This window comes from Canis aureus, chromosome 12, assembly GCF_053574225.1.
Source record: "Canis aureus isolate CA01 chromosome 12, VMU_Caureus_v.1.0, whole genome shotgun sequence".
Classification (NCBI taxonomy): domain Eukaryota; kingdom Metazoa; phylum Chordata; class Mammalia; order Carnivora; family Canidae; genus Canis; species Canis aureus.
Window position 1 is genome coordinate 65,976,663 of NC_135622.1, and position 24,972 is coordinate 66,001,634.

At 45.2% G+C, this 24,972-nt stretch overlaps 1 protein-coding gene across 1 annotated transcript in view; it reads right to left on the bottom strand.

Moving 5' to 3' along the window:
* LOC144281356 (uncharacterized) overlaps positions 1-24,972 on the bottom strand; it is a 687,780-nt gene that overhangs the window by 475,491 nt on the left and 187,317 nt on the right. The gene's annotated exons all lie outside the window — the stretch shown is intronic.

Consider the following 24,972-nt stretch of genomic DNA (forward strand, 5'->3'; position numbering starts at 1 on the left):
ATGGGGGAGGTACAGGCCATAAGTTCAACTCTCAGAAGTGTGTACGCTTTGCAGGCCGATGTCTGCTAGACACTTATCGAGGCGAGGTATATCCGAGCTACACTCTAATTGAACAAGGACATTGGCAATCCCTGTATTGAACTCAGATACACGTGAGTAGAGTCCTTACACTTCCACTGACATTTCTCCAAACTCTCCCAGCACCTCACTTAAGGATGTTAACAGCTATGACAATGGACAGCCAGGATTCGGGAGGGTCCTGCCCTGAGCTCAGATCTCACAAGTGAGCAAGGCTAGAAGCCAGTTTTCCACTAGCTTCATTCTAATGGCCGTGAGACCATAGCAGTCTTCTAACACAGAAGGTTCGAAGAATACCAGTCTCCTGCACCTGGAGATACCTTCCAGGCCAGCATTATTCCACTTGCGTCTCATAAGCTTCTGACAAACGTCTCAGGTGAAGATGTTCAAAACTCATTCTGCAGGCAGTGTGGAACTGTGAGGGACTGGGTGTGAATTCAACTCTCAGAAGAGAGATGCTTTTGGACTCAGGGTTCAGCCAGCTTCTCACGTATTGAACTAAGTAGGTAACACCTGTCTAAGACAGGAATTACTAATAAATCGCTGGATTGTGCTTGGAGGCACTAGTCTTGTGTGCCAGGACTTTCCACTTACCTCTCACAACACTTCAGTCACGCCTCGAGCCTAGGCCTGTTTGCAGCGAAGGGTACCTGCAGGCAGGATGTGAGAAATACAGGCCATAAGCTCAACTCTCAAAAGTGTGTACGCCTGAGAGGCAGATGACTGCTACCCAGTCATACATGGGAGTTAGAAACTGGCTACACTCTTTGAAGAAGCCCGTTTGAAATCGCTGTATTCAACTCAGATAATCGAGAGTATAGGCCTGACACTTCCACAAGCATTTCGCCGCCCTCTCCCAGCACCTAACATAAGCATATTAGCAGTTACGTCTACAGGCTGAAGGATGAGGGAGGGTCCTGACCTGAGCTTAGCTCTCAAAAGGAAGCATGCCTAGAAGCCAGCTTTCTACTAGCTTGTTCTGATGGCCATGAGAATGTGACAGCATTGTAAGGCGGTACACTTACAATGAATACCGCTTTACTGCACCTGGAGACACAACCTTGAAGCCTGCAGCTGGCCCTTGCGTCCCATGAGCTTCTGAAAACCTGTCTAGTGAGGATGTTCATAACTGCATCTGCAGGCAGTGTGGAACTGGGAAGGACTGCGTGTAAGCTCATCTCGCAGAAGGAAATTCCGCAGAGAGAGAGCTTTCAGCTAGTTACTCAGGTTTGGAAGTTAGTATGTAGCACCCCTCTGAGGGAGGAATTCCTCAGAAGTCGCTGGATGGAACTAAGAGACACTTGCCTCTTGCAAAACTTGCGTCCCGTATTGGACAAAATCCTTTGGAAGTGAAGCATACAGGCCGTCAGCATGTGGGAGGTACAAGCCATAAGCTCAATCCAAAGGAGCGTGCATGCCTTGATGGCAGCTGTCCGCTACGCACAAAATTGACAAGGGAGACACGTGGTTTTCACTCCGCTACTGTCCCGGATACAACGAAATGCTGTGGACGTGGAACATACAGGCAGTCAGGATGGGGTAGGTACAGGCCATAAGTTGAACTCGCAGAAGTGTGTTTGCTTTGCAGGCCGATGTCTGCTAGACACTTATCGAGACGAGGTATACAGGGGCTACACTCTAATTGAACATGGATGTTGGAAATCGCTCTATTGAACTCAGATACATATGAGTACAGTCCTGACACTTCCACTGACATTTCTCCAACCTCTCCGAACACCTAATATAAGGATGTTAGCAGCTACGACTATGGGCAGGCAGGATGCGGGAGGCTCCTGCCCTGAGCTCAGCTTTCAAAGGAGGCATGCCTGGAGGCCAGCTTTCTACTAACTGCGTTCTGATGGGCATGAGAACGTGGCCGCATTGTAATTCAGGATGTTCCATGAATACCGCTTTACTGCACCTGGAGACACAACCTTGAAGCCTGCAGCTTGCCCCTTGCATCCCATGAGCTTCTAACAAACATGTCTAGTGAGGATGTTTATAAGTGTATCTGCAGGCAGTGTGGAACTGGGAAGGACCACGTTTCAGCTCATCTCCGAGAGGGAAGTTCCCCAGAGTGAGCTTTCAGGTAGGTTCTCAGGTTTGGAAGTTAGTATGTAGCTCCCATCTGAGGGAGGAATTCCTTAGATGTTGCTGTATTGAAAAGAAAGAAAAGAAAGAAAGAAAAAGAAAGAAAGAAAGAAAGAAAGAAAGAAAGAAAGAAAGAAAGAAAGAGAGAGAGAAGAAAGAAAGAAAAGAAGGAAGGAAGGAAGGAAGGAAGGAAGGAAGGAAGGAAGGAAGGAAGGAAGAAAGAGTGGCACCTGTGTGGCTCTGTCAGTTAAGCTTCTGCCTTAGGCTCAGATCATGATCCAGGTCCCAAGGCAGGCTCCCTGTTCAACAGAGAACCTGCTTCTCCCTCTCCCTCTTCCCCTCTCGCTCATGCTTTATCTCTACTCTCTCTCTCAAATAAATAAAAAACATCTTTGAAAAAGAAACAAACAAATCCACAAGAAAGAGAAATTGCCCATGTAGAATACTTTCAAACAATTTGTGAAGACATTCCACCCTCAAGTTCATGAGCATAGCTTCCCACTCTTAAGTGTGGAATACACATAGTAACTTCCTTCTACAAAATATAATATGAAAACCTTAAAATAATAATGATAATATAATAATAATACTAATAATAATAATAATAATAAAGAATAATAATAAGGAATCAGTTTACTACTGAGAAAGCTGACAAACACTACCTCAGCAAGATGATCAGATCGATACCAAGACTGATAAATCATGTTGATAGTATCTATCCTTTATATGATATAATGAAAATGGCAGTATATCTCTGTATATAATCCACAAAAACAGTTCAGTCATGAGATAAACAACAGACATGTCCCAACTGAGGGAAATTTTACAAAATACTCTACTTGTCAAAGTGTTCCAGTTCAACAACAAGAAAAGGCTGAAAGACTGTCACAATCCAGATGAGCCTAAGGAAAGAGGACAAATGGAATGTGATTTGAGGATTGGTAACTTAGCAAAAACTAAGGAAATCTGAATAAACTATGGTCTTTGTTTTTTTTTTTGTCTTTGTTTAATGCGAATTTTTTTTTTAAATTTTTTTAAAATTTATTTATGATAGTCACACAGAGAGAGAGAGAGAGGTGGAGACATAGGCAGAGGGAGAAGCAGGCTCCATGCACCAGGAGTCCGATGTGGGATTCGATCCCGAGTCTCCAGGATCACGCCCTGAGCCAAAGGCAGGCGCTAAACCGCTGCGCCACCCAGGGATCCCTAATGCGAATTTTTTAATATTGATTCATTAGCTCATATTTGTACCGTATTAATATAAGATATCAATAATTGGAGAAATTGAGTGCAAGTGCATGCGAATGCTCTGTACTATCTTCTCAGTTTCCCTATAAATCTTTGTTTTTTTCCTAATAAATAAGATTTATTTTGAAAATTGACAAATGAATCAGGCTCCAAGTGTGAAGACATTTTAAGAATTGTTGAATTGACTTTTGCCTTATTCTTAAAGAGTTCCTTTGATGGAAACAATTAAGAATTTTAGATCAAAGGAAAGAAAAACACTTATGAACACGTATAATGCCTCCTCAACCTGAAAAGCAGGAAAGGATAATAAATAGCAAAAATCAGATAAAAATACTTCTAGTACAATAGACACCATATTGCAAGTGCATTTAAAATTAGCGATGCATAACATTTATTTCCTTGACATTTGACTTCCAAAGAGTTCAAAGTGTTTCAGTGTCAGTTGAAACAGGGGAAGAATCTCAGGGAAGGATTCTTCACATAAATAATAGGACCACGGTAATAATGTCTCTCAGTTCTTTCCAAATCCATAAAGATGCATTTCCTGATGAGTGACTGAGCTGTGAAGAAAGAGATGAGAAACCCTCATCCCTCTGAATTACTTGTGTCAGAATATTTTGACCATAGTACCACGGATAGTAAATTATCCTTATTAACAGGAAATATGTCTCAGATTGGAATCTGAGCAATCAGATGGGCAGAGAAAAAATGCTTTGACTCGCTCTTCATCTTTTAAAGACAAAGGAGAGCTTTTTTATGTACAAAGTCTATTGTCAAAATACCCTTAGGGAATAAAAGTCTGCAGCATGGAATCCCCCTGCACATCTGGGAAGCCCGTGCCCCAGGTCTTCCTGATTCGAAATCCCTGGGCCTGTCCCCCAACACAGGCTGCCACGCTGAGGTCATTTTCAATTGCTCTCTTAGGAGCTCTGGGGAAGGGGGAAGGAGCTAGATAGGATGTGACTGGAAGCCTGGAGGCCTAGAAAATTAAGGCCATACCAATTTAAATTCAGTGTTAGCACAAGTCCAGCCATCCCAGGTCCCTGTGAAGAACAGCTGAAATTAACATTATTTCAGTTACTGGAAAAAGCAAAAGTTTACAGCTTAATGTCCTAGAAAGCCCCACAATAGAAACAAAACTGAGTCAAGGCCAAGGACAGGAAGCCTCTATTAGAATGAGAACAGAGCTCAATGCCCTTGAATGTCCCATATCAAAATGTAAACAGAACTTGAGGAATTGCTCCACCCCTTCTGGAGGTCCCTGAGACCAGCCCTTAAAACTAAGCTAAAACCCACCTCGGGGTCCAAGTCCCTGCTCCACTCTGTCATGTATACTTGCACACAAGCTCTAGCTTGTAAATAAACCCTCATGTGTTTGCATCAGTGTCGGCTTCTCGGTGGTTTCTCGGATTCACAATCTTGGGCACAACACTCTGAGATAAAAAAACAAAGCCAAAAGAAGCTCAGACGCAGGTAGAGTAAAAGCAGGGTTCTGAGAGAATCGGTGGAGACCCAGGGGCTTGGGAGCTCTTCTGTGGAGGCCCATGCAGACTGGGGGGCAGGATGCTCAGCCCCAGAGCCAGAGGACCCAGAGACCCCACCCGCATCCGGCCAATCAGGGGGGGTCTCAAGGAGCAGCACTGTGCCGCTCACTGGAGGCCAGAGGTGCTGATGCCCACCCCACCTCTGACTCCGCAGGTGCATCTACCACACAGATGTGCACCTGATAATCAGCGCCAGAACCCATCCCCAGACCCTGCACAGACCACTCACTGCCACCATGTTGTCGGACCACAGAGGATGCAGAGATTCAGCTCTGCCTGGAAAGTAGGATATACCTTCCTTTGTACTTTGTGCTTTACTGTCATTTATTTTCCTTGATTTTTTTATTAATTTATTATTTTAATTTTATGTATGTACCTTATATATTTCTTAATTTTACTTTCATGGTACTTTAATTGTGTTTCATATTTGGGGTTTAGAATCTTTTGAAATGCAGGCCAAAATAATCTGGTGTTTTTTTTTTTTTTTTTTTTGGAGAGCAGTTATTATTGTTTTCCTTGGTTTTTCTTTTTCTTCCCTCTCTCTTTTCTGGAAAAGGTAATGAGATGGAGAAATTCACCTCCATAAAATAACATGAGATAGTACTCACAGCCAGGAAGTCCATCAATACACATATATGATGTCTAACTACATTTTAAAACAATGATTATAAAGATAGCAGCTGGGCTGGATAAAGAGCACAGAGGAAAACTAGAGAATCCCTTACTGTAGAAGTAAAACAACTAAAATCTAGTCAGGCCAAGTTAAAAATGCTATAACTGAGATGCAGTCCCACGTGGAAGCCATAAAAACAAGAAAACTTATGGACCACAGAGACAGACGTAGGGAAGTCAGCCACTTATTAAAAAATAACATTCATATCTTAGGAGACTCAGAAGCTGAAGAGAGAGAACAGGTGGGCCTTGCTCAGACATTAGAAACGACAAATAACCACCATTTGCTTCAACGTGGATGTAACTGGAAGGTATTATGCTGAGTGAAGTAAGTCAATCAGAGAAGGACAAACATTGTATGTTCTCATTCATTTGGGGAATATAGATAATAGTGAAAGGGAATATAAGGGAACGGAGAAGAAATGTGTGGGAAATATCAGAAAGGGAGACAGAACATAAAGACTCCTAACTCAGGGGATCCCTGGGTGGCGCAGCGGTTTAGCGCCTGCCTTTGGTCCAGGGTGCAATCCTGGAGACCCGGGATCGAATCCCACATCGGGTTGCCGATGCATGGAGCCTGCTTCTCCCTCTGCCTATGTCTCTGCCTCTCTTTCTCTCTCTCTGTGTGTGTGACTATCATAAATAAAATTAAAAAAAAAGACTCCTAACTCAAGGAATGAACTAGGGGTGATGGAAGGGGAGGAGGGCGGGTGGTGGGGGTGAATGTGTGATGGGCACTGAGGGGGGCACTTGACGGGATTAGCACTGGGTGTTATTCTGTATGCTGGCAAATTGAACACCAATAAAAAATAAAATTATTATTAAAATAAAAGAAAGAAATAAATAAAGAAGAAAGAAATAGAATGAAAGAAAGAAAGAAAGATAAAAGAAGAAAGAAAGAAAGAAAGAAAGAAAGAAAGGAAGGAAGGAAGGAAGGAAGGAAGGAAGGAAGGAAGGAAGGAGTGGCACCTGGGTGGCTCAGTCAGTTAAGCTTCTGCATTAGGCTCAGATCATGATCCAGGTCCCAAGGCAGGCTCCCTGTTTAGCAGGGAACCTGCTTCTCCCTCTCCCTCTGCCCCTCTCGCTCATGCTTTTTCTCCTCTCTCTCTCTCTCATATAAATAAATAACATCTTTGAAAAAGAAACAAACAAACTCAGAAGGAAGAGAAATCTCCCATGTAGAAGAATTTCAAACAATTCGTGCAGACATACCCCACTCAAGTTCATGAGCATAGCTTCCCACTCTTATGTGTGGAAAACACATAGTAACTTCCTTCTGCAAAACATATTATGAAAAACCTAAAATAATAATGATAATAATAATAATAACAATAATAATAATAATAATAAAAGAATCACTTTACTACGGAGAAAGCTGACAAACACTACCTCAGCAAGATGATCAGATCGATACCAAGACTGATAAATCATGTTGATAGTGTCTATCCTTTATATGATATAATGAAAATGGCAGTATATCTCTGTATATAATCCACAAAAACAGTTCAGTCATGAGATAAACGAAAGACATATCCCAACTGAGGGAAATTTTACAAAATACTCTACTTCTCAAAGTGTTCCAGTTCAACAACAACAAGGAAAGGCTGAAAGACTGTTACAATCCAGAGGAGCCTAAGAAAACAGGAGGACAAATGGAATGTGATATGAGGGATGGTAACTTAGCAAAAGCTAAGGAAATCTGAATAAAGTATGGTCTTTGGTTAATGCGAATATTTTAATATTGATTCATTAGCTCATATTTGTACCGTACTAATATAAGATATCAATAATTGGAGAAATTGAGTGCCAATGCATGCGAATGCTCTGTACTATCTTCTCAATTTCCTTATAAATTCCCTCAATTCCCTATAAATCTTTGTTTTTTTCCTAATAAATAAGATTTATTTTGAAAATTGACTCATTTCTTGATGAGTGACTGAGCTGTGAATAAAGAGATGAGAAACCCTCATCCCTTTGAATTACTTGTGTCAGAATATTTTAACCATAGTACTACGGATAGTAAATTATTCTTAGTAACAGGAAATACATCTCAGATTGGAATCTGAGCAATTAGATGGGCAGAGAAAAAAAACTTTGACTTGCTCCTCATCTTTTAAAGATAAAGGACAGCTTTTCTATGTACAAAGTCAGTTGTCAAGATAGCCTTAGGGAATAAGAGTCTGCAGCATGGAATCCCACTGCACAGCTGGGACGCCCATACCCCAGGTCTTCCTGATCCCAAATCCCTGGGCCTGTCTCCCAACACAGGCTGCCAAGCTGGGGTCATTTGCAATTGCTCTCTTAGGAGCTCCAGGGAAGGGGAAAGAGCTAGATAGGATGGGACTGGATGCAAGGAGGCTGAGAAAATGAAGGCCTTTCTACTTTAAGTTCAGTGTTCGAACAAGACCAGCCATCCCAGGTCCCTGTGAAGAAGAGCTGAAATTTACATTACTTCAGTTACAGGAAAAACAAACAAACAAACAAAAGTTTACAGCTTAATGTCCTAGAAAGCCCCACAATAGAATGAAACTGAGCCCATGCCAAGGGCTGGAAGCACCTATTAGAATGAGAGCAGAGTTCAATACCCTTGAAGGCCTCATAACAAAATGTAAACAGAACTTGAGGAATTGCTCCAGCCCTTCTGGAGGACCCCGAGACAAACCCTTAAAACTAAGCTAAAACCCAGCTCAGGGTCCAAGTCCCTGCTCCGCAGTGTTGGGTGTACTTGGACGCAAGCTCGAGTTTGGAAATCAACCCTTGTGTGTTTGCATTGGTGTCAGCTCCTTAGTGGTTTCTCGGATTCGCAATCTTGGGCACAACACCCCCATGTTCCCTCCCACCTTGGTTGAACCGCTATCCCCTCCCACCCAGGGTGACACTCAGTCACCTCCCTCCCTACAACAGCTGGGCACAGGCCGTCACACAGGTCCCATGGGCACAGTGTGCACTCTCACCATCCCTGGCCTCCCAGAGGAAGGAAGGAGGTTTTGGCAGTACCCACTCCATGGTGGCCCCAGGGCTCCCTGCCCAGGACAGACAGGTTAGGGTCTGTGTCCCTGACGCCAGCTCCTCCTCCCCGGTTTTCCCACAGGAAATGAAGGAGAGGCCCTGGTCTCCTCTAGGGACATCACGCTGGGGGACCTGGACGTCAACAGGATATTCAGCAGTCACGTCATGTTTTGGGACTACTATGGGTTAGGGTGAAGGTGAGGGGCCAGGGGGATCGGGACCCGGGAGGACCGGAGGCTTCTGGGTAGGGAACATGGGGCACCAGAGCCTGGGAGAAGAACAGCAGCCAACAACACATGGCTGCATGGTAGGTTGTTGGGGATGAACACCGTGCCCCCACCCTCGGGGTCTCAGAGATGAGGAGGCCACTAGGACGCGGCCTCCAGGGATTGCCATGTTAGCTGAACCCCAAAAGGGTGAGGGACAGCAGGGGGCTGGGGTGGGGGCCGTCGGGCCAGTAAGGGGACCTGGGGGCAGGGTGCATGGCCGTGACTGGAGGAAGACACACATCGATCTGATGAGGGTCGGATGGGTCAGGGTGATACCCACCCTCAGGACTTCATATATTTCTAAATTCTATGTATTAAATTTGAGACAATTTGAAATTTGTAAACATACATTGTATGATGACCCCCAGATAATGCCCCTGGTCCAGCCAGGGCCCTGTACTCGCCACACGGGGCCCCAGGGGCAGGTGTCACAGAATACCCCAGACTGGGGTTGCTTTTATCTGTGGACGTCTCAGTGTGCATCTTAGAGAAAGAGGATGCTCTGTGTCCACCGGCCCCCCACACCATCCTCCCATTCCCCAGACCCACACCATCCCCTAACATCATCATCCCCCATGGCATAGCCCCTACACCATCCCCCTCACACACACACAGCCTCACACAATCCCCACCCACACTATACCCCAACACCATCCCCCCTACACCATCCCTCACACCCCACCACCATCATACCCATGCCCCCACACCATCCACCCCCACACCATCGGCCCCGAGCAAGGACCCAGTGCAGCTGCACCCTGTGGGACATGCTCAGACTCCCCAGGGTTTTCTGGATACACTGCCCCATCAGAAGCCTTGGTGTCCCATTGAGTACCAGGGGTTGCAGGGAGGAGGGAAGGCAGGGAGCCCCGGACAGTGTGTGTGCAGGAGAGTGGTGCAGAGGACACACTGTGCCCTGCCTCCACCCTCTGTCCCTCCTGGAGGGTGGGACACCCTGCACAGGACACCAGGCCCTAACCCAGAGGGACCTGGGCTGACTTGGGCCCAGGCTCTGTGGGGGCTGGGTTGATTTGAGCCCACACCAGTCCCAACTCAAAGACTAATGGAATCAGGCCCCCATGGCCCTTAACAACCCTGGATTCTGGCGCCGGGCTCAGCGAGCCCTCTCAAAGCTGGATGTGGCCTACTGGGCCCTGGGCATGTCACACAGATACAGGTCGCTTATCTAGGGCAGCCCTGGGGATCCCAGGACACACCAGTGTGGGGAGTGGAGGGGTAAGCTGGTGGGCCCCACCTGCACCCACAAGAGGATGCGGGCTCCTCTATGTGCTGGGGCCAAGAGGGCCCGAGGTCTCTGTCCAGCTGCCCTGTGGGGACCCAGCACAGGTGCCCATGAGGTGCACGTCCAGGTCAGCTCTGCTGTCCTCAGAACGATCACTCAGGCTGAAACCTCAAGACACATACCCCCAACCGGATTCCATACATGCTCCCAGGTGGGGGACTCCAGCACCCAGCCCCCACCCTGTGTGATTCTTGCCCCCTATTAAAGGACAGAAAAGTCTCCTTCCCCAGGGGAAGGCACGCACCCACGGCTCTGAGCCCGTTTGCTGTAGAAAGTCAATAAAGTGATGTGGTGCGAAAATGCACAGCCAGCCCATTTTTGTGTCTCATAGAACTCTGTGCACGGGGCGTGGAGAGACCCCCAGAGAGGAGGAGGGGGCACCACCTAGGCCCCAACCAGCCCCTGCAGGGGCACCGCCAGGCAAACACAGCTGACGTCCCCACGTGCCTTCCAGGGAAGGCCTGACCCACTGCCGGACATGGGAATGTGGCCGAGCCGGAACTTCCGCTCAGCTGGCCCTCCAGCTGAAAGTTCCTGCACGAGTTAGCCCTGACATAGCCAGGAGAGCTCAGCTAGCCGCCAAGCGCCAGCATCAGAAATGATATTCTGCCAACCATTTTGGGGTTTTGGGTGACCCAGACAGAGGATCCGATAGCTGCATGGGATAGCTACATGTGATAGACACACACGCACCTCAAAACCAACAAAAGTCAGAATCCCCCCAATGTTGTCAAACAGCAGCCAGATGGTTACATACACTAAGCTGTGGTCCCCAATAGGATACATGGAAAACGCTATAAGCCATGACTGCAGAGGTGCTGGAGGCACGTAGATGTGCCTGCTTATGTTCCAACAAGGAGGGCAGAGGGGCAGGAAGCATCCTCCGGATTGGGGGCACTCCTAGGAAAGGACACCAGGTCCCTATGAAGGCTACGGAGGGTGAAATCTGTCCTCCTCTCTTTCTGCTTCTGGTTTTCCTCCTAAATGCCATTTTCCTCAATCATATTAGCAAGAATTTTTTTTTGTTTTTAAATTTCTTTTTATTGGAGTCTAATTTGTATGAATTCTTTCTTCAGCAAGTGTGTCATTCAGGAGGGAAAGAGAGATAAAGATTTTCCCAGACAGGCAACATATAAAGGAGTTCAGGACCACTTAACCAGTCCAGTAAGGAATTTTAAGAGGGACTCTTCTAGTGGGGGAAAAAAAGAGACCAAAAGCAACAAAGACTAGAAAGGCCGAGAGAACGTCACCAGAAACACCAACTCTTCTGGTAACACAAATGCACAAAGTTCATATCTTTGAATAATCACTCTGAATGCTGATAGACTAAATGCTTCAATCAAAAGATATAGGGTATCAGAGTGGCTTAAAAAGCAGGATCTGGGATGCCTGGGTGGCTCAGGGTTTGACCCTCTGCCTTTGACTCAGGGTGTGATCCTGGAGTCTGGGATCGAGTCTCATATTGGGCTCCTGGTGGGGAGCCTGTTTCTCTCTCTGCCTAATTTTCTGCCTCTCTCTCTCTCTCTCTCTCTCTCTCACACACACACACACACACACACACACACACTATCATAAATAACATTATTATTAAAAAACAACATCCATCTGTATGCTGCCTACTAGATGCTCACCTTAGACCTATAGACACCAACAGATTGAAAGTCAGGGGATAGAAAATCATTTATGATGCTAATAGATATCAAAAGAAAGATGGAGGACCCATACTTATATCAGACAAACGAGATTTGAAACCAAACCCTGGGGGACACCTGGTGGCTCAGTGGTTGAGCATGTGCCTTCGGCTCAGGGTGTGATCCTGGGATCCCAGGATCGAGTCCCACATCAGGCTCCCTTTGGGGAGCCTGCCTCTCACTCTATGTTCCTTCCTCTGCTTCTCTGTGTAATTCTCATGAATAAATAAATAAAGATTTTAAATTTCAAAAAAGAAAGAACAAATACTGTAAGAAGAGATGAAGAAGGGCATTATTTCATAATTAAAAAGACTCTCTATCAAGATCAAACAACTAAATATTTATGCTGCCAACATGGGAGTATCTAAATATAGAAACCACTGTTGGTGGGAATGTGAACTGGTGCAGCCACTCTGGAAAACTTTGTGGCGGTCCATCAATGAGAAAAAAATAGACCTGCACAACGACCCAGAAATTGCACTGTTGGGTATTTACCCCAAAGATTCAGATGCAATGAAACGCCGGGACACCTGCACCCTGATGTTTATATTAGGAATGTCCACAATAGACAAACTGTGGAAGGAGCCTCGCTGTGCATCAAAAGATAAATAGATACAGAAGATGTGGTTTATGTATACAATGGAATATTACTCAGCCATTAGAAATGACAGATACCCACCATTTGCTTCAATGTGGATGGAACTGGAAGGTATTATACTGAGTGAAGTAAGTCAATTGGAGAAGGACAAACAGTGTGTGTTCTCATTCATTTGGTGAATATAAATAATACTGAAAGGGAATATAAGGGAATGGAGAAGAATTGTGTAGGAATTATCAGAAAGGGAGACAGAACATAAAGACTCCTAACTCTGGGAAACGAACTAGGGGGGCTGGGAGGGGAGGAGGGTGGAAGTGTGGGTGAATGGGTGATGGGCACTGAGGGGGACATATTATGGGATGAGCACTAGGTGTTATTCGGAATGTTGATCAATTCAACATCAATACAAAATAAATTTATTTAAAAAAAAAAGATCCAACAACTAAATATTTATGCTGCAAAATGGGAGTACCTAAATATAGAAATGAATTAACAACAAACATACAGGAACTCACTGATAATAATACAATGACAGGGGTTTTAACACCCACTTATGGCAATGGACCAATCGTCTATGCAGAAAATCAACAGGGGAACAATAGCCTTGACACACTGGACCACACGGACTCAACAGATATAGTCTGAACATTTCTTCCTAAAGCAAAATACACATTCCTTTCAAGTGCACATGGGACATTCTCCAGAACAGATCATATCATGGGCCACAAATCAGCCCTCAACAGGTACAACAGGTACAAGAAGGTTGATATAACATGCTGTACATTTTCGGAACACGATGCTATGAAACTCGAAGTCGACAGTAAGAAAAAAAATTTGGACAGACAAAAAATACGTGGAGATTATGAACATTCTACTAGAGAATGAATGGATCAACCAGGAAATTAAACAGGAAATTTAAAACAAATGAAAATGAAAATATGTTTTTCCAAAACTCTGGGATGTAGCAAAGGCAGTCCTAAGAGGTTAGTACATAGCAATACAGGACTACCTCAAGAAACAAGAAGTCTCCAATACACAACCTAACCCTACACCTAAAGGAGCTGGAAAAGAAATAGCAAACAAAGCCTAAAGCCTACAGAAGAGGGAAAAAATAATGATGAGAGCAGAAATAAACAATACAGAAACAACAAAACAGTAGAATGGAATAATGAATCTAAGAGCTGGTTCTTCAAAATAATTAATAAAATGGATCAAGCCCTAGCCAGCTTTATCAATGAGAAAAGAGAAAAGACCTAAATAAATAAAGTAACAGATGAGAGAAGAGAGATCACAATCAACACCAGCAAAATTAGACAATTATAAGGGAATACTATGAAATTGTACGCAAACAAACTGGAAGACCTGGAAGAAATGGACAAATCCCTAGAAATGTGCAAACGAGCAGAACTGAAATAGAAAGAAATAGAAAATGTGAACAGACCTATAATGAGCAAAGGAATTGAATCAGCAAGGTATCTGGGTGCATCAGGGGTTGAGCATCTGCTTTGGCTCAGATCATGATCCCGGGGTCTGGGGGAATCATGTCCAACATCAGGGCCCACTGGAGGCTCATTTTCCCTCTGCCTTTACATCTGCCTTTCTGTGTCTCACATGAATACATAAATAAAATATTTAAAAAAGAAAAAAGATAAAAAGTGAGAAAGGACCCAAATAAAATCACAAATGGGAAAAGAGAAATAACAACCAACACTAGAGAAATAGAAACGATAATAAGAGAACATTATGAAAAATTATATGCCAGCAACCTAGAACCTGGAAGAAATAGATCAATTCCTGGAAATATATAACATAGCAAAAATGAAAAAGGAAGAAGTAAGAAACTTGAACAGACATATAACCAGCAACGAAATTGAATCAGCAATCAAGGATCTCCCAACAGGAGATGCTTAGATCAACAGAACAGAATGGAAAGCCGAAACAAGATACAAACCTGTAACTCTATGATCCATTAATCGACAACAAGGCAGGAAGGAATATCCAATGGCACAAAGACAGTCTCTTCAACAAACCCTAACCCTGATCCCAGGAAAAGAACAAATAGTGTTGGGAAAACCAGGCAGCCACATGCAGAAGAATCAAACTGGACCACTTTCTTACACCATATATATAAAAAATAAATTCAAAATGGATGAAAGACCTAAATGTGAGACCTGAAACCATATACAAAGAAGAAAAGGTAGGCAGCAACGTCTTTGATATTGTTCATTGGATCTTCTTTCTAGATATGCCTCTGACGTGAGGGAAACAAAAGCAAAAATACTATTGGGACTTCATCAAATGTAAAAGCTTCTGCAAAGTGAAGGAAACAACCAAAGCTAAAAGGCAACATACAAAATGAGAGGAGATATTTATAAACAACCCATCCAATAAAGAGTTAGTATGCAAAATACATAAAGCATATATAAATCTCAGTATCCTAAACACAAATTATCCAACTACAGATGGGCAGAAGAGATGAATGGACTTTGTCTCTGACATGACATCCAGATGGCCACCAGACACACGGAGAGACACTCAGCGTCACCCATCATCAGGGAAATGCAATCCACAATGAGATGTCACCTGACAGCCATCAGATTGGCTAAAATTAACAGCACAAGAAACAACAGGTGTTGGTGAGGCTATGGAGAAGGAGAGCCCCCTTACACTCCTGGTGGGCATGCGAAAATGTACAACCACTGTGGAAAACAGTGTGGAGGGTCCTCGAAATTTTAAAAATAGGGGATCCCTGGGTGGCGCAGCAGATTGGACCTGCCTTTGGCCCATGGCGCAATCCTGGACACCTGGGATTGAATCGTACTTCGGACTCTTGGTGCATGGAGCCAGCTTCTCCCTCTGCCTGTGTCTCTGCCTCTCTCTCTGTGACTATCATAAAAAAATAAAATAAAAAGTAGTTAAAAATAGAGCTAACCTATGATTCCAAAATTGCACAGCTAGGTATTTACCACAAGGATACAAAAGTAGTTTAGTAGATTGGAAGAGGGACACGCAGCCCAGTGTTTGCAGCAGCGTTATCAACAAAAGCCAATCTGTGGATACAGCCCAGATGTCCATCGACAGAAGAATGGGCAGAGACGATGTGCTAAATATACACACTGTGACATCACTGGGTCATCAGAAGGGATGAAATGAAGCCATTTAAAATGACGTGAGAGAAGTGGAAAGGACTTATGCCAAATGAACTCAGTCAGTCAGAGAAAGACAGATACCAAATACCATACAATGGCATTCACATGTGAATTTTAAAAAACCAAACAAACTGGCAAAGGGGCAGAGGGGGGTTGAGAGAAGCAAACCAAGATACACACTCTTAACCACAGAGAATAAACTAATCAACACCAGATGATGGTGGGGGAAAGGGGAATCAGGGAATGGGGATGCTGGAGGGCACCTGTGACCAGTACCAGGAGTTGTATCCAAGGATTAAATCACTATGTGGTAAACCTGAAAGTATATCATACTGTGTTTACAAACAGGAATTCAAGTAAAATTTTAAAATGATAATTGGTATGATTGATGAAACATGTGCACACAAGAGATAAAATCAGAAAGGCAACTGAAAATCCAAATAGAGTATTTAGAGGCACAAATCCCCTCCTTAGCTCAGCTCGGGAGAAGCCTGCCCTGTCTATTCTGACCCCAGCAGAAGCCTGGATTTTGATTCTCTGGGGAGGCCACTGACTTGGTGGAGTCAGGCTATCTTTGAACCCAAAACCTAAATAGAGTGCATAAAACTAAACTGCCCAAGATACTAGGAGTCCCAGTGAGGCACATGCCAAGACCCAAACTCTAACCATATACAGACATAACCCTAACCCTACACTTAATCCTAAAGTTAACCTAAACCTTAAACAAGACCCATCACTAATCAAAAACCAAACACAAACCCCAAGACCGAAACACATTCACTAAACCTTCCTGCCAACCCTCACCCTAACTCCTAAACCTATTATAAAACCTTAAGCCTGACCCCTACCTTAAATCTAAACCTAAGCCTACCCTCTAACCCTAACCTTAACTTAATATACTCAAATACTATTCCTAACCTTAAGCAGTACCCTAACCCTAACACTCTAATACTAATCCTATCTCATACCCCAAACTGTACCCTAACCCGTACCCTAAAACTAACCCCTAACCCACTCTCTAACCATATCTCTTACCCTTTTCCAAATCCGTACCCTGACCCTGACCTGAACCTAAACCTAACACCTAACCAAACACTAACCCTAACCCTAGCCCTAATCCCTATCCTAACCCTAACCCTCGCCCTAACCCTAAACCTAGCCCTTCTTTAACTCTAACCCCTAACCCTTAACCCTAGCTCACACCCTAACCCCTAACCTTAAATGCAAACCTAAGCCCAACCCTAACTCTAACCATAACCCTAACCCCAACTCCAAACCTCCTGCCCTAATCCCTAGAGCCTAAACCCTAACCCTAACTCTAAATCCTGTCCCTAACCCTAACCCCCATCCTAACTCTTAACTACTGACCCTTACACTTATGCCTCACCTAACCTCTAATCTGTAACCATAAGCATAATCATAACTCCTAACATCTAACCTAAGCCTAACCACCAACTGCCTCCCCTCCCCTGACCCTACCATTTATTCTACCCATTCACTTACCCTTTGCTTGTGAGTAGTCCCTTCTGATATGGACGTGGCCCCCAATGGCGCCTCCAGAGTCCTCCACGGGGTCCTGAGTAATCCAGGATCATGTGAGTGTGGACGTGGCCCCACATGTTCCTGAGTCATAGTCAGCAGGTCCTGAGGACGCTGGGTCTCCTATCACTGTGGACTATGCCTCACATCCTCTGGAACCCTCACAGCAGCTCCTTAGGAGGCCGGGGGGTTCTGTCAGCCTGGGCATGGCCCCACATCCCCCAGAAAACTCACCGCAAGTCCTGAGGAAGGGCCCCTATCAGCATAGACACATCCCCATACGTCCCAAAGCCAAAGTGCATGTGCTGAGGATGATGGGGGTCCTGTCACTGTGAATGGGGCACCCAGCTTCCAGAAGCCTCAACTTATGTCCGGAGGGGGCCTGGAGCTCCTGCCAGAGTGGAAGCGGTGCCACATCTTCCTGAAGTGTCCCCGTGGGTCCTGAAGCAGCTCAGGGGCTCCTGTCAGCGTAGATGCGGGCCCACAATTTCCTGAAGCCTCCCCGCAGGACCTGAGGCGGCTCAGGGCTCCTGGCAGCGTGATGCCGGCCCACATCTTCCTGAACCTCACTGCTGGTCCTGAGGAGACCAGGGCTCCTGTCAGCGTGAACGTGGCCCAATTTCCCCATGAGACTTCCCGCGGGTCCTGAGGAGGCTGGGATTCATCAGCGTGGACTCGTCCCCATGTCCTCCTCAGGCCTCCCCAGCACAGGCTGGCTCCTGTTAGTGAAGGCAGAGGAGGCCTACTGCACATGCACACCCCTGGGTGGGGCCTGGGGTCGGGCGCCCCCTGCGGGACGCTCAGGCGCTGCAGGAGGCCATGCAGGAAGAGTCGGGTGCTCCACAGGCCACACCTGCCTCATCCAGGTTCCAGCTGTGGCCTGTTAGCTTTGGAAACATCTCGCTGAAATGGAGCCCAACACCCGGATTCCCCAGAAATACTTAAGGACAAGGAATTGCAGCCACAGGACACGAAATGAAATGTGGACCAGACTTTTACCACGTCCTGCAAAACTCACTCAACACTCTTCCACTGTGGGTGGGACTGCGGGCTAGTGTAGCCGCCCTGGACAGTGTGGAGGCTCCTCAGGAAGTTACAAATAGAGCCGTCCTGCGACCAGCAGGTGAACGGCCTGGAGCTCACTCCGAAGATACAGATGCGGTGAGACTCAGGACACCTGCACCCCAATTTCCACTGCAGCCGGGTCCACAGTAGCCACACTGTGGGAGGAGCCTTGGTGCCCTCAGGCAGATGATGGATAAAGAGGACGGGAGATAGATGATGGTCATAGAGAGAGGAATGGTACTCAGCTATCAAAGAGAAGGAAATCTTGCCATTTGCAATGATGTGGATAGAACTAGAAGGATCATGTTAAGTGAAATAAATCAGTCGGGAGGGATCCCTGGGTGGCGCAGCGGTTTGGCGCCTGCCTTTGGCCCAGGGCGCGATCCTGGAGACCCGGGATCGAATCCCACATCGGGCTCCCAGTGCATGGAGCCTGCTTCTCCCTCTGCCTATGTCTCTGCCTCTCTCTCTCTCTCTCTGTGTGACTATCATAAATAAATAAATAAATTTATAAAAAAATAAAAAAATAAATCAGTCGGGAAAGAGAATGACCGTGTGGTGCCATTCATAGGTGGAATTAAAGAAGCAAAGCAGATAACAACTGTAAAGGGAAGGAAAAACAAATATGATAAAAACAGATGCAGGAAATACAGACTCTTAATGATAGGAAACAAACTGAGGGCCGCTGGAGGTTGGGGATAACAGGGGACCGGCATGAAGGAGGGCACGTGATGTCACGTGCACTGCTGTTATCTCCAACTGGTGAATCCCTGAATTCTTCCTCTGAAAGTATAATACACTATACATTAATTAATTGGGTTTAAATTAAATTAAGTTAAAAAACCATTTGTATCAGAGCACATTTCCTTCTAGACTCTCAGTTTTGCTCATTCAGCTTATACCGGGACCATCCACCGTGGGTCTGGTTTGTCTAAATAGGCTCCATGCCTCATCCATGGCCCAGCCCAGGGCTAGAACTCATGACCCCTGAGATCAGGACCGGAGGTGAGGTCAGGAGTCAGATGCTTAACCAACAGAGCCAGCTGGGGGCCCGAGAACCACACTGCTTTATCCTGTGTCTCTGTGACATCATTTGAAATAGGAAAGTGCTGCGTTCTGCTCTCTCCTGCTTCTCCAATACTGATTTGCTGTCCGGGGTCATTTGTGGGGGCGGATGGATGTTATGGGGTTTTTTTTTCCTATTTCGAAGATCTGCCACCATGATTTTGATAGGAATGACATTGAATCTGAGGGTGGATTCAGGAACTGTGGACATTTTCACAAGATGAGGCTCTCACCCCACAAGCCCAGGACGGACTCCCAGAGCCTGGTATGGCTCAGTGCAGAAGTCTTGTGCTCCTTTGGTTCAGTCTCATTATTAATTCTCCTTGATGCTCCTGAAAAGGGAGTCACATCATTTTTTACCTGAGTGCTCATTGTCGGGACATAGCAAGGCTACTCTGCTCTGTAGGGTCAGTTTGTGTCCGTGACTTTACTGAACTCACTCCTTAGTTCTAACAGGTTTTGGTGGAGGCTCTCGGGTTTCCTTCTTCTAGCACCGCATCTTCAGCATATAGGGACAGTGTACGTCCCCCTTCCAGGTGTGGAACCTTTGCTGATTACAGTTTAATGTCCTAGAAAGACCCACAATAGAATCAAAACTGAGCCCAGGACAAGGACAGGAAGGCCCTATTAGAATGAGAACAGAGCTCAATGCCCTTGAAGGCCCCATATCAAAATGTAAACAGAACTTGAGGAATTGCTCCAGCCCTTCTGGAGGTCCCCAAGACCAGCCCTTAAAACTAAGCAAAAACCTACATCGGGGTCCAAGTCCCTGCTCAACTCTGTCGGGTATACTAGGACACTAGCTTGAACTTGTAAATAAACCCTCATGTGTTTGCATTCGTGTCGGCTTCTCAGTGGTTTCTCGAATTCGCAATCTTGGGCACAACAGACTGAGATAAAAAACAAAACCAAAAGAAACTCGGATGAGAGCAGAGTGAAAGCAGGATTCTGAGAAGAGCAGCAGAGACCCGGGGGCTTGGCGGCTCTTCTGTGGTGGGCCTGCAGACTGGGGGGCGGGATGCTCAGCCCCAGAGCTAGAGGACCCAGTGTCCCCACCCGCATCCCTCCCATTAGAACGGAGTCTCAGGGAGCAGCACAGTGCCACCCGCTGGAGGCCAGAGGCGCTGAAGCCCACCCCACCTCTCACCCCACAGGTGCATCTCCCAGGCAGATGTGCACCTGACAATCAGCGCCACGGGCCATTCCCAGACCCCACACAGACCACTTGCTGCCACCAAGTTGTTGGACCGCAGAGGCTGCAGAGCTTCAGCTCTGCCTGGAAAGTAGGGTCTAGCTTCCTTTGTACTTTGTGCTTTATTTTCATGTATTTTCTTTGATTCTAGTTTATAAATTGCCTTATTTTAAATTTTATGTATGTACCTTATATATTTCTTATCTTTAGTTTCATGGTACTTTGTGTTTCTTATTTTGGGATTTAGAATCTTTTAACAAGCAGGCCAAAATAATCTAGTGTTCTTTTAGGAGGGCAAATTTATTGTTTTAATTGGTTTTTCTTTTTCTTCCTTCTTTCTTTTTTGGAAAAAATAATGAGATGGAGAAATTCACCTTCATAAAATAACATGAGGTAGTACTCACAGCCAGGAAGTTCATCCATTCACATATATGATGTCTAAATACAGTTTAAAACAATGATTATAAAGATAGCAGCTGGGCTGGAAAAAGAGCACAGAAGAAAACTAGAGAATCCCTTACTGTAGAAATAAAAGAAGTAAAATCTAGTCAAGCCAACGTTAAAAATGCTATAACTGAGATGCAGTCCCAAGTGGAAGCCTTAAAAACAAGGAAGGTTATGGACTACAGAGGCAGACATAGGGAACTCAGCCACTTATTAAAGCAATAACATTCATATCATAGGAGACTCAGAAGATGAAGAGAGAGAAAAGGTGGGCCTTGATCAGCCATTATAAATGACAAATACCCACCATTTGCTTCAACGTGGATGTAACTGGAAGGCATTATGCTGAGTGAAGTAACTCAATCAGAGAAGGACAAACATTGTATGTTCTCATTCACTTGGGGAATATAAATAATAGTGAAAGGGAATATAAGGGAAGGGAGAAGGAATGTGTGGGAAATATCAGAAAGGGAGACAGAACATAAAGACTCCTAACTCTGGGAAACGAACTAGGGGTGATGGTAGGGGAGGAGGGCTGGGGTGGGGGTGAATGTGTGATGGGCACTGAGGGGGGCAGTTGATGGGATGAGCACTGGGTGTTATTCTGTTTGTGGGCAAATTGAACACACACAAAAAAATAAATTTATTATTAAGAAAAAAAAAGAAGGAAGAAAAAGTGGCACCTGGGTGGCTCAGACAGTTAAGCTTCTGACTTAGACTCAGATCATGATCCAGGTCCCAAGGAAGACTCCCTGTTCAGCAGGGAACCTGCTTCTCCTTCTCCCTCTGTCCCTCTCGCTCATGGTTTTTCTCTCCTCTCTCTCTCAATTAATTAAATAGCGTCTTTGAAAAAGACACAAACAAACCCAGAATGAAGAGAAATCTCCCATGTAGAAGAATTTCAAACAATTTGTGCAGACATTCCACCCTCAAGTTCATGAGTATAGCTTCCCACTCTTATGTGTGCAATACACATAGTAACTTCCTTCTACAAAATATATTATGAAAAACTTAAAAAATAATGATAATATAATATTAATAATAATAATAACAATAACAATAAAGAATCACTTTACTACGGAGAAAGCTGACAAACACTACATCAGCAAGATGATCAGATGGATACCAAGACTGATAAATTATGTTGATAGTATCTATCCTTTATATGATATAATAAAAAAGCAGTATATCTCTGTATATAATCCACAAAAACAGTTCAATCATGAGATAAACAACAGACAGGTCCCAACTGAGGGAAATTTTACAAATTACTCTACTTCTCAAAGCATTCCAATTCAATGACAACAAGGAAAGGCTGAGAGACTGTCACAATCCAGAGGAGCCTAAGAAAACATGAGGACAAATGGAGTGTGATATGAGGAATGGTAACTTAGCAAAAACTATGGAAATCTGAATAAAGCATTGTCCTTGGTTAATGCAAATATTTTAATATTGATTTATTAGCTAATATTTGAACCATACTAATATATCAATAATTGGAAAAATTGAGTGCAAGTGAATGAGAATTTTCTTACTATCTTCTCAATTTCCCTATAAATCTTTGTTTTTATTCCAATAAATAAGATTTATTTTGAAAATTGAGTTAAATAAATCAGGCTCCAAGTGTGAAGACATTTCAAGAATAGTTGAAGTAACTTTTGCCTTATTCTTAGAGAGTTCCTTCGTTGGGAACAAAGTAAAAATTTTATATCAGAAGGAAAGAAAAACAGTTATGAACACGTACAATGCCTTCTGAACCTGAAAAGCAGGAAAGGATAATAAATAGCAAAAATCAGATTAAAAAACTTCTATTATAATAGACACCATATTGCAAGTGCATTTAAAATTAGCAAGGCATAAAATTTATCTCCTTGACATTTGTCTTCCAAAGAGTTCACAGTGTTTTAGTGTCAGTTGAAACAGGGGAAGAATTTCAGGGAAGAATCCTTCACATAATAATAGGACCATTGGTAATAATGTCTCTCAGTTATTTCCAAATCCATAAAGATGCATTTTCTGATGAGTGACTGAGCTGTGAAGAAATAGTTGAGAAAGCATCATCCCTCTGAATTACTAGTGTCAGAATATTTTAACAATACTACTACGGATAGTACTTTATCCATATTAACAGTCAATACGTCTCAGATTGGAATCTGAGCAATCAGATGGGCAGAGAAAAAACGCTTTGACTTGCTCCTCATCTTTTAAAGGCAAAGGAGAACTTTTCTATGTACAAAGTCAGTTGTCAAGATAGCCTTAGGTAATAAGAGTCTGCAGCATCAAATCACGCTGCATAGCCGATACGCCGATCTCCAGGTCTTCCTGTTCGCATCCCGGGGCTTGTCCCCCAACACAGGCTGCCACGCTGAGGTCATTTGCAATTGCTCTCTTAGGAGCTCCGGGGAGGGCGGCAGGAGCTAGAGAGTATGGGACGGGACGCGTGGAAGCCGAGAACATTACGGCCATTCCACTTTAAGTTCAGCATTTGCACAAGTCCAGCAATCCCAGGCCCCTGTGAAGAAGAGCTGAAATTTACATTACTTCAGTTACAGGAAAAAAACAAAAATTTACAGCTTAATGTCCAGAATGCTCCAGAATAGAATAAAAACTGAGCCGAAGCCAAGGGCTGGAAGCCCTTATTAGAATGAGAAGAGTGCTCAATGCCCTTGAAGGCCCCATATCAAAAAGTGAACAGAACTTGAGGAATTGCTCCAGCCCTTCTGGAGGTCCCCGAGACCAGGCCCTTAAAACTAAGTTAAAACCGTCCTCGGGGTCCAACTCCCTGCTCCACTCTGTGGGGTATACTTGGACCCATGCTCGAGTTTGTATAACAACCCTCGTTGTTTGCATCAGTGTCAGCTCCTTAGTGGTTTCTCGGATTCGCCATCTTGTGCACAACACCCCAATGTCCCCTTCCCACCTGGACTGACCCCCTGTCCCCTCTCACCCAGGCTGACCCTAAGTCACCTCCCCGCACACAACAGCTGGGCACAGGCCCTCACACAGGTCCATGGGCATGCTGGGCACTCCCGCCATCCCCAGCTTCCCAGGGGAAGAAGGAGGATTCGGCAGGACACAATCCCGTGGTGGCCCCTGGGCTCCCTGCCCAGGATGGCACCTGGTGACATGTCGGGGTCTGAGTCCCTGACGCTGGCTCCTCCTCCATGGTATTCACACAGGAAATGAAATAAGAGGCCCTGGTCTCCTCCAGGGACATCAAGCATGTGGACCTGGACATCAACATGACGTTCAGCAGTCACATCATGTTTTGGGACTACTACGGGGTAGGGTGAGGCTGAGGTGCCAGGGGGGATTGGGACCCGGGGGAGGACTGGTGGCTTCTGGGAAGGGAACATGGGGCTTCTGAGGCCGGGGGAAGAACAGCAGCCAACAAAACACAGCGGCATGGTAGGGTGCTGAGGATGACCTCCGTGTCTCTACCTCTGGTGTCTCAGGGATGAGGAGGCCACTAGGATGGGGCCTCCAGGGGTTGCCATGTGAGCTGATCCCCAAAGGGGTGACGGACGGCACCCTGAAACCAGGTGCCTGGGTGGGGGCCATGGGGGGCATTAAGGGGACCTGGGGGCAGGTTGCATGGCTGTGACTGGAGGAGGACACACATTGATCCGATGAGGGTCTGAAGGGTCAGAGTGACACCCACCCTCGGTGCTTTATATATTTCTAAATTCTATGCATTTAATTTGAGCCAACTTGCAATTTGTAAACATACATAGTATGATGACCCCCAGATAATGCGCCCAGTCCAGCCAGGGCCCTGAACTGACCACACGGGGCCCCTGAGACAGGTGTCACAATAAACCTAAGACTGTGGTCGCCTTTATCTGTAGATGTCTCGGTGTGCATCTTAGAGAAAGGGGATGCCCTGTGTCCGCAGGCTCCCCACGCCATCCCCTTCATTCCCCACCCACACACTATCCCCCTACATCATTATCCCTCATGGCATCCCCCCTACACCATCCCCCTCAAACCCACACAACCCCAAACAAACCCCACC